Source organism: Elaeis guineensis, chromosome 9 (genome assembly GCF_000442705.2).
Source record: "Elaeis guineensis isolate ETL-2024a chromosome 9, EG11, whole genome shotgun sequence".
Taxonomy (NCBI): Eukaryota; Viridiplantae; Streptophyta; class Magnoliopsida; order Arecales; family Arecaceae; genus Elaeis; species Elaeis guineensis.
In genome coordinates this window covers 87,791,528-87,802,314 of record NC_026001.2, presented here as the reverse complement: position 1 = coordinate 87,802,314, position 10,787 = coordinate 87,791,528, and the positions used below count along the sequence as shown (strand labels likewise).

The 10,787-nt window shown below is 30.9% G+C and overlaps 1 pseudogene; it reads left to right on the top strand.

Annotated features, from left to right (window-relative positions):
• LOC105051180 (norbelladine 4'-O-methyltransferase-like) overlaps positions 1-10,787 on the top strand; it is a 57,915-nt pseudogene that overhangs the window by 8,290 nt on the left and 38,838 nt on the right.

The window sequence follows — 10,787 nt, the reverse complement described above, 5'->3', positions numbered from 1 at the left end:
TTGGGGCGCACTATTAGTGACAACTAGTTTTCTTCGCTAAAGTCATTGCTCATAGATATTTTTTAAAATTAAATTTATAGCAACGGCTTCGCCATCGCTAATAAGTATTTAAGCCGTCGTTAATAATTCGTCAATCTTTTAGTGATGAAAAAATTTTTTATCGTAACGTTCGATCAATAAAGCTTAGTATTAGCGATGGCAGGGTTGCCATCGCTAAAACTTGATTTTCTTATAATGTTTGATAATATCATATCTGCTAATACTCTAAATATTGGATCTTAAATTGGCTGAAATAATGAAAGAAAAAAAAATGTTGTGTACATCATATAAACACTGGTTCGTAGTGATATTTTAGCTGAGAAAAAAAAAGCCATCCCTAAATCAAAGGCAACAAGTATCTCATACATGAACTCAACCCAAGCAACTTCTATTTAATCACATCATCTGAGCATTGCGATCGTGTGATGATTGTGCATGCTTATACCCTATTAATTTTATCATTTGCACTAATGGGCACTCAAAATGTGGTCTCTAACTCAGCAGCTTTTTAAACTTAAAATGCAATAATACCTCTCTGGAGAGTGAATGTTTCGTTAATTCCTGCAGTGCAGCACTCTGATTCGTACATAGTTGAGGCATCACCAACTCCCAAGACTTATCTAACCAATTGAAAGACTAGATGAATGTGGCTTGACATCTATACCACTTCGCCTGATGGTATTGCGCTAAAAGAAATTAAAATTTGCTAAATAGGGTATAATCTTCTCTACTAAATAGAAAATGTTGCAAGCCCTATTGAGCTCTGCCACATATAATTTCTTGGAGAAAACTGGAGCCATGCTTCTAGCATGTTTTTACAGTTCCCTATGTCATTATCTGTCACATGCATCCTCTAGGCAACCCTTTATGTAAATAGGTAGACTTAAAATTCATGAAAGTGCCTTTGGAATTAATCCAATGTGGGGTGTAACACAAAGGTTGCAACATTTCATTTTAAGTAATAGTTTACAAAATTATAATAAATTTTAGAGTATAATTAAATTTAGATTTTAATAGTCAAGGATTTCATTCAACAAAAACTAGCTAGAAGGTTTTACTTGTGTTCTTTAGTCTTGTATTGCCATCCAAGATTTGTCTGATGCATAGTTAATGTGGGACTAATCACACACCTATATGGATGCATACACAAGGGACTCTAGTTTAACACAAAAGTAGCTCATCTTGTTTTATCTCCTTTGGCACCTCAACTAATTTTGGTTGGGTAGTCGAAGAAATAAGAGCTGCAATTGAAAAGAAACCAAGTTAAAGAAATATTTTGGATGCTTGAAAGATCACCATAGAGAATGTTAGTCAAGAGTTCAAGGTTGCAGAAACTCTTCACTCAAAAGTCTCATTATTGTTTGGGTTATAATATCATCAAGTTAGAAACAAGAGCCACAATTCAAGAGAAACTAAATCGAAGAAACATTTTAGATGCTTAGAAGAAAACCCTTCGGAGTCTCATTGTCATTTGGGTTATAATCTCATCAAATCAGATTCAAATTTAAATGACTAAGAAGTATAACCTAATAAAAATTTAGTAACCTTTCATATGAAGTGGATTTGAGTGAATACTTAATATACCACAGCACACAATTTATATAACACCATACACGGTTAACATAACACAACAGGCACTTGATATACTATGGTGCACACTTAATATACCGGAGCACATGATTAATATAGATCAGTACATACATAAAATATGATAGTATACACTTAATAGATCACTATACACACCTAATATACCATGGTACATAGTTAATATAACATATTACACAATTAATATAATATAATACATATATAATATACTCAGTACACAATATACCATAGCACAATTAATATAGCTCAATACATACTTAATGTACCACAATATACAGTTAATATGCTATAGTACACAATGACTAGATATGTGTATGCACTTAATATTCCATAGTATATAGTTAACATACTACAATACATGCTTAAAATATCACAATACAAAATTAATATACCATATATAATACATGGTTACTCGATATGTGTATATACCAAGTATACCACCGCAAGGACTTAATATACCATAGTACATACTGCACCATGGCACACACTTACCATACCCAAACATAGTTGGTAGATATGTATACACAATTAATATACCACAATACATATTTAAGATAGCATAGTGCGTAATTAGTATGCAACAATATATACTACAATACACACTTAATATACCACGGCATACAACTAATATATCTTTTGTTGACACAATTAAAATAACATGAATCTAGTTAATCTCTCTTTCTACACAGTTAAAATAAAAAATAAAGAGCTACCAAATCCATGCGATGCCACCAATATTTTAATTTAATAATCCCACAAGAGTGTAAAAGACCACCCCTCTTGCTTTGCTTTTTATTTCCTCCAAAAAACTCAAGTGTATTTTGATAATTTTAGCCACAAAGACTAGGACAATATGACCAACAATAATTCCTTCCAAGCAAGTTAGATAGCCATGTCATTCCAAGATAGATAGCCATCTTGTTCTCCCAAACATGGTGAGAGAGAGAGGAAGAAGATGGATAGCCATCCCCTAAGGGAATTACCAAAATCATCCTTTTGTAAATTATAACAGATATAGCCATATACTTCTTGCAACTAACAAATCAAAAAGAATTACAAGTTGTCTTCTTATTTTCTTTTTCGAATTGTCATTTTAATTTCAAGATTATCTTAGTGAACTCATATTGGTTTTTTTTTTTGCACTAGGATTTATCTTGCAACAAGAAGAAAATGCCAACGCATACTCCCTTAGTGGTAGCAATTCAAACCCCACATCCTTCATAACCTTAAAATTAAAAAATAAAGAGGGCAGAGAGAGAGAGAGAATATCTCAAAATATTATGACTACTCAAAAATTAAAGTAGACTAACATGTACATCCACCAGCTATGAAACAAAAAAGCAGAAAGAAATAGAGATAAAAAAGTTAAAAATGACATCACATCCCTAACAAGAACAATGACTCTTGTAAACCAATTTTGTTGTACATACCTCCTAGAAGAACCCTTTTAAACCAAGTTTCCCTCCCTTCTCTTCCAAAAAAAATATCAAAATATTTTCTTTTGTTAGATCATAAAAATTTGATTTTGCCACCAAATCCTTACAATAGGCTAAGAATATCATCATAATTTGAGGTCGGCTATTCATCATCCAACATCATTACATCGAAGTAGGATCCTCAATCTTGAATATTGGATGCTTGTTTATTGGTGATAGTTTATGCCCTTTAAAGTAATGTGACAACCCAAAAACATATGCAACAGTGCAATCTTTGATTAATTGCCCATTAATGATGCTTAATGTTTTATGAGGTGATTATAATTAGTCATTAGAGCTATTGATTAAATTTCTTATTGCAACAAGGTTGAATAAGCATGCCCATGAAGTAGACATTAGCTCCTCTCCATGCTTCTAAAGCTCATAAATGCAAAGAAGATAATAGAGATTGGAGTGTACATAGGTTATTCACTCTTTACAATAGCACTAATATTACCAAAAGAGAGACAGGTGCATCAACCTCTTTCTGTTTTTTTGACATCTTATTTCTTTTCAGCATTGTATATGCTAACACTCCGCCCTTATTATTGGTTTGTCTTTAGTAGTAGTTTGATTATCTAATTGGTAAGGAAAAGCATGATATATTAAGTTTATGTTGCATTTGACTAGTGTTTTAAAATTTGTTTATAAAGTTAATGCTTTTGATAAGTTTGCATATAATATTGGCCTAAGTCATCATCATGGATGAAAAATTAAGGTTAATTATCAATTTATTTTGAAATGTTGAGCTATAAAAATATGCCATGATCCCTTGTCCTTCATATTCATATTCTTGTTGTAGATAAAGGCAATCGACATTGAAAAATCATACTTTGAGATAGGGCTACCATTTATTCAAAGAGCAGGAATGCAAAATAAGATTAATTTCATTGAAGCAGTAGCAGTTCTTATTCTTGATAAAATGATTCATAAAGTAAGCCTTCACCATATGTCAACAATAATTGAGTGTACTATAGCTCTTGGTTCACATTAATTTTTTTTATCATTTGTGTATTGTTACTAATGATTTAGGCAACATTATATATGTTTTATCTATTCAAAAATAAGCTAAATATAGGTTAATCCACATAGATGTTAATTGTAAAGTTGTTGCATGATTGGAGGATAAGATCTTAAAATTGATGCATGCATAAATATTATAATATTTGAAATTTAGTAAATGTGAGGATATGTACTTATGAAGATACATATTAACATACATACAAATCTATTGAATCACTTTTGTTGTGTGCTCATGTGGATACAACTATGAAATAAGTTTATTTGTTAACAAGATATGGAAGTTCATGTGAAGGGAACCTCCCTATATAAATGTAGAATTCTAGGAATAGTTAGATATATTAGTTAAAAACTCCGTATATATCGGTTATTGAGAAGTGTATAACTATTTTATACTCCAATTATGCACCTCTTATTTATCTAGCTGGCCTTGGTTAGGAATTCATGATGTTTAATGATGCAAAATGATATTTTAAAGAATATTTTCTATTTCATTGGAACAAGGTTTACTAGAATGTCTTGTCAAGTCACTTTGAAACCATCTATATTACTTGAGCACCACTAAATAAAACAACATATTTTCATATTTTTGTAAATCTTCTCTGGTGGATGCTTCTATCTTTGAAACTTTCAAAGTAATAACCTAATACTAGTGCAATACACAAAAGAAAAACCATATTTTAATGCTAAAACTAAATTGTCAGCATATGGCTAAACTATTGTTAACTAAGAGAATTTATGATGGACTCTTTTATACAAGTACCTTACGGCCATTTTATTGTGATTGCATAATTTTTTGGAAAATTGTAGATAAAGGAAGATGGCCTCTTTGATTTTGCAATGGTGGATTCTAACAAGTTAAATTATTGGGATATGACAAATATTTACTAAAGCTTGCCAAAGTTGGAGGTAATGCATATGATAATACACTTTGGTCTGATAGTATGGCTGTTTCAGTGGATCCATCTGACCCATCAAGTGAAGTCTAATGATTTATTGGCTACTAATTCTTATATTAAGATATCATAAGTCCATATTAATTAGTGATGGACTCACCATCTATATATAGGTGGGTTATTTGATTGTGTAGACTTGATTATGTCTTTTTATGCATGCCTTATCTATGGAAATAAGAAATGGAACTATTTGGATATTGTCTCCCTTGAGAATATCTAGTATTTACTTGGATTCAATAAATTTTCTGCCCATTAAAAGGTGCCTCTTTCTTGATATATTGTGGATAAAGCATATTATTTTTGTCTACACTAATCCTTAAGTAGAAAATATTGCTTTTTTTTTTATTTCTAAACAAGAATGAAAATCAAGTATCATATGTATAAATACATGTATAAGAATGTAAGTTGATGCTTACAACAATGAAAGCCCAAATGATTTAGTTTAGACACCTATAGGAGTTGCATCTTTTAAAATAAAATTGGTGGAAGTTGTATGAGCATGTTCCTATCTTAAGAGCTTAAGGAGTGGGTTATTTATGCAAAGTATACATGCATACAAAATGAATACCTGCAGGTTTTATGGGTTTGCTTGCAGGTTTCTATGAACTGATTCATTCATGTAGATAGGTGTGTTTGTATTATATTATTGGTTTACGCATTTGTAGAACTAGATAAAAAGTCTTAGTGGTTGTAACTTATTGACTGCAATATTGTGCTTTTTGTAGAAAGCAGGCCTTAGCCTTCTTAGCAAAAAAATGAATCCAAATCTACTAGGCCTAAAAATTACTTTTTAAATCTATTTGATAACTATCCCATGCTAAATTGAATGGTGAGATTAATACTCGTAAAACATGCCACTTATTTGCACTTCAAGTATGACACATAAAGGCTTAACATTTGAAAAAATAACTCATAAAAAAGTAGCACCTTAAATTACTCAAAACTATCATCTGGACATCAAGTGTTGGGTGCTTTTTTGAAATATAAAAAAATTGCCTTTTTCTGAATCTCGATCTTGTTTCCCTAGATGCAAAGTGCAACACTGGAATGACGATGATCCTCATGAAGCAAATAGACAAAATAATTTTTGTTGAGGGTGAAAGACTGAATAATTTGTTAAATAATGTAACAAATATGTTGCTTGTCCACAATGATAGTACAGATTTTTTCTCAAAAAACAAATATTGCTGGTGCATATAGAATAACAATTTAAATGGATATCAAAGTCATAGAGCAGACGTTCCTCATTTTTTACCTGTTTGAGAAAACCACCCTAACTTCTTATGAGCTCTGCCCTTGGTATTCTCAAAAAATATGATAATAATTTATTTTTTCCAAATGCTAGCTACAAGAAAGGTATACCAGAAATTGTGACTAGTTAGGGTAGGCTACATGAATCCTAGCTCCTTCTATTTCACTCTATTTAGGACCACATTTTTTGAAAGATGCAGAGATAGGAAGTCTTAATTACTATTTCATTCCATGATTTTTGGCCTAGCAAGTAAAGCATCACTTGCATTTGCAATAGTACACAATTGGCATTCTAACCATAGTTGTCCTTAAAATGATTGGTTATGATCCAAGTTGAATTCAGCCCTAGCTGATCAATCTAAATTGTTAATCCTACATATTCCATCTTTTGCAATGCTAGTAAAGTGTAGTTCTAAGATAATGTATTTAGATTTTTGGAAGCTATATATTGGTTGGATGCCAAAAAAAAAAAGGGCCATCAACCTCTTTGTGAATCAAAGCAGCATATATACAAAAGAAAAGAACAACAAAAGTGGCATGTCTTGATCTATACCATACATTAAGAAGGAGCTAACTGGTATGGAGTGATCCACCAAGGATTAAAGGTGATTTAGTTGAAGGTAATGAGAACAATGTATATGGTTGTATCCTAGTGATCCTATGTGGCAATGATCCCAAATCTCCCTCATTTCTTAAATTACTATCCAACTCGATGATGAAAAATTCATCCATGAGAATGGCTATCCAAGATCATAATTTTAGGATAATTTTGCCCCTCAATCCAATGGTTGGGTATTGACCAAATCTCTATGTGTTGCATGTGAGAGATTGCAGAAAAGTGCCACCCAAGAAAGAGCCATCTAGGAAAGAGCATCTGTGAGGAAGCACCATCTATGAGAGATTCAGATTCCTGCTTATTTCCTTCCTCTCCTATTTTTTGACCATAGTAATTTCTTGATTGCATAAGATATTGTATTTTTTTTATTTCTTGATATTTTGATCTTTTGATTTTTTTATTTTTGATTAAGTCCCTCTTATTTTTCTGAACATTGATATCCTTGTGGAAAATCATGTTTTCATCTTGTAGATTTGTCTATATATTTGAAACATATAGTTTGGTTTTTTGGATAGGATCTAAGATGCATAGATTGTTTTCTATAGCTCTTCCTATGAATCTATCTATTTCCTAAGATGTTTGATCAAAATTCTATGAGCACAAATTTCTTGGAATTATATCTCTGCCCTCGATGTTGGATTCAACCTTGTCTTCCTTTGGAAATGGCAAGTTATACATATTCATACCAGCCAAATATTCATAAAGGGTAATGGGCCAGTAGAATGGTTGACCAAAAGGGCCTAGTAATGCCAAAGAGTGTAAGCTTTGGATGGCTAATTTCCTTTGTAAGATCTTTTGATTTATTATGTTTGACTGACACCCTTTGATTTTCAAGAATATTAATATCCATGAGGAAAATCATATTTTTGTTGTCATATAGATTTGTATGCATATCTAAGATGCATAGATATTTTTTTAAGGATATAAGATGTGTAAATTTCTTTTCGTCCTATAGATTTGTCTATTTTGTAAGATATTTGATCAGAATTCTTTGAGCAAAAATTTTTTAGAGCTACATCCATACACTAATTTTGTGCTTGGTTAAGATCATGAGAGAGAGGATAGATAAGGTTGAAAGGATGGATGGCTTCCATTCATCATTTGGTTCAAAAAAATTTTGGGAAGAATGGATAAAAAGAAAGGTTTGTTCATCCATCCTGACCCACCAATTTATATCCTTCCAAATTAGGAGGATGCAAAAAAAAATGAATAGAGCAAATGAGATATAAATTTCTGCATTAACAAAATTACGATCCCGTATTAATTTTTTTAACAAAACTATAATACTTCTTTACATTTTTTATTTATATTATTTATATATATTTTTATTTTATCCATACTATTAATCATAGACTATTAAATTTTATTACTAATTATTTTAATTTTAATACATAATTTTCATAATTATAAATAAATAATTAGAATTATCTTTTATTTTCTATTTATATTTACTATTTTTAATTAATTATTTGTATAAAATTAAGTAACCATTTAAATTAATTATAAACTAATTATCTATTTGTATAATTAATATATACAAATAAATTTATTCACTAATAATTAATTTATAAAATTATTTACTAAATTAAATTAACTTAAAATTATATATTCATTTATTTTTTATATAATTATATATTATAAAGATTATAAGTTTATATAATATTTATTTTTTAATTAGTATAAATAAGTGTTATAGAATGATGAAATAATACTATTTATTAAAGGATAATTTAGTAAAAATATCATACAAGTATCATCTATCCTTTCATATTTCATCAAACATGTGGTAAGATGGATTGGAGATCCATCCATCGTCTCTCCTCATTCATCCTTTCTTAAATCCATCCTTCATACCAAATAGAAGGAAATGTTAAATTCATCCATCTACCTTTTGAAATTATAAGTTGCACATATTCATACTAGGTATATATTCATGGAGTTCATAGATGGTAATGGACCAATAGACTGATTGGCCAAAATGGCTAGTAATACCAAAGAATATAAGCTTTGGATAGTTGATTTCCTTTGTGATCTCACTGATTCCAATACACACACCCCCCCACCCCCCCAATCAAGTGAAAGGAAGAGCAATGATGCCACAGTTCAATCTATACACATGTCATGGCTCCATATAGTATATAAAAAGCAATCAAAATGTTTTCTCTCTACCCAATATCAAATATTTTTATTTCCATTTCTTTTTTTGGCAGGATTTTCTATCTCATTTTTCTATTGACAATATAACAATAAGAAACCTGGGTACCTAAAGAGGAAATATGCTATGAATTTACATGCAAGAACTACTTAGAAAAATTTTTGGCTTCCATCTACATATTTGCTCCCCACTTTATGAAAATATCAGCAATAGAATAAATAGTTGAATCTATGAAGCAAATTCATTTACAAATTAAGAAACAGAAAAGAGCTGAGAGCCTTTTCTTTCTTTTCTCCAGGTTTATAATAAAGCCTTTATTTATAAAGTGGTGATTTGCTTAATTGCTTCATTTATTTGAATACAACTGCTATAAATGATCAATATATTTAGTTATATTCTTAATTTATGAGAATTAAGAATATATAAAAAATCTTTGTGACATATTTTAGGGATATTTTTGGTATTATATGGCTAATGATCTTAGATTCTAATAGCATATCAAATATGTTACAAATAGATACTAGAAAATTTTTAATTACTAGAACATGACATACCAAACATGGTGATCTTAGATCACCAAGGATTAGATTATCCTAGGATAAGGATCATTAATGAGCTTAGATTATCACGATGATCCTATTTGGATCACCAAAAGCCCCCTAAAGAGAAGGCCAGCTCTTACATTCTACATTTCGAATGTTCCAAGTGATACATGCTTGTTGCTATATTTTTGCTACTTTAACCATCTCTCCCATCTCATGGTTAGTGCCTTGGAGAGTGGTAGACACCCTCTTTGGCACCCTTGCCATACCTTCCCTTTTTTCATGCAAGCAGGAGGGTCAATGGTGGCATGGCCACCCATCGTGTCCTTACTCCCCCCTATATCTTCGTACACAAATGAAGTCTGTCCTCACTTCCCTCCACTCTCCATCTCTAACCTAGGGGTGCAAATGAGCTAAGCTAAGTGGAGTATCTAGAAGCTCAAGCTCGACTCTACTCAAAATACTCAAGCTCAAAACTTAGCTCGAGATCGATCGAGCCTTGATATCCCAAGCTTGAGCTTGACTCAATAAGAAAAGATAATACTCGAGCTCGACTCAGCTCGGCTCGAATGTCAACCAAGCCATACTCAAGCTCAAATTTAAGCCTTGGTCTACTCATTAATTAATAAACAATATGACAAAAATAAGACAATGAACATAATGTTCTAACATCGAAAGAAGAACGATTTAACTTTCATAAAAAATGGAGGATAACATGGCTATAATTCATGATGTATAAATGATTCAAATAATTAAAGGGTTTCTATTGTCATTTGTTCACTGTATTTTTAGGCTATTTTTCAATTTTATTTGCATCCACATGATCTATAGAGTAAAACCAAAATTATAATATCATAAAATAGTAAATCAAGCTAACAAGGCATCCATGGATTTTACTAGGCAAATCATTTTCGCCGTTATAGAATGCTATGTGAGTTCAATCAAATGCATAATTTGTAGAATGCTTAATGATAAAGGGAAGTGTGATAATGGCTTCAAACAAAGGATGGGTGGTGCTACAAAGGAAAGTATGATAAACACTTAAATTAAGTTCTAGAGGTACATAATTCTATTTAATTGCTCTTTTTTATTAAAAATTTGATGCTCTTTAGTCGATTTTGCAGATAA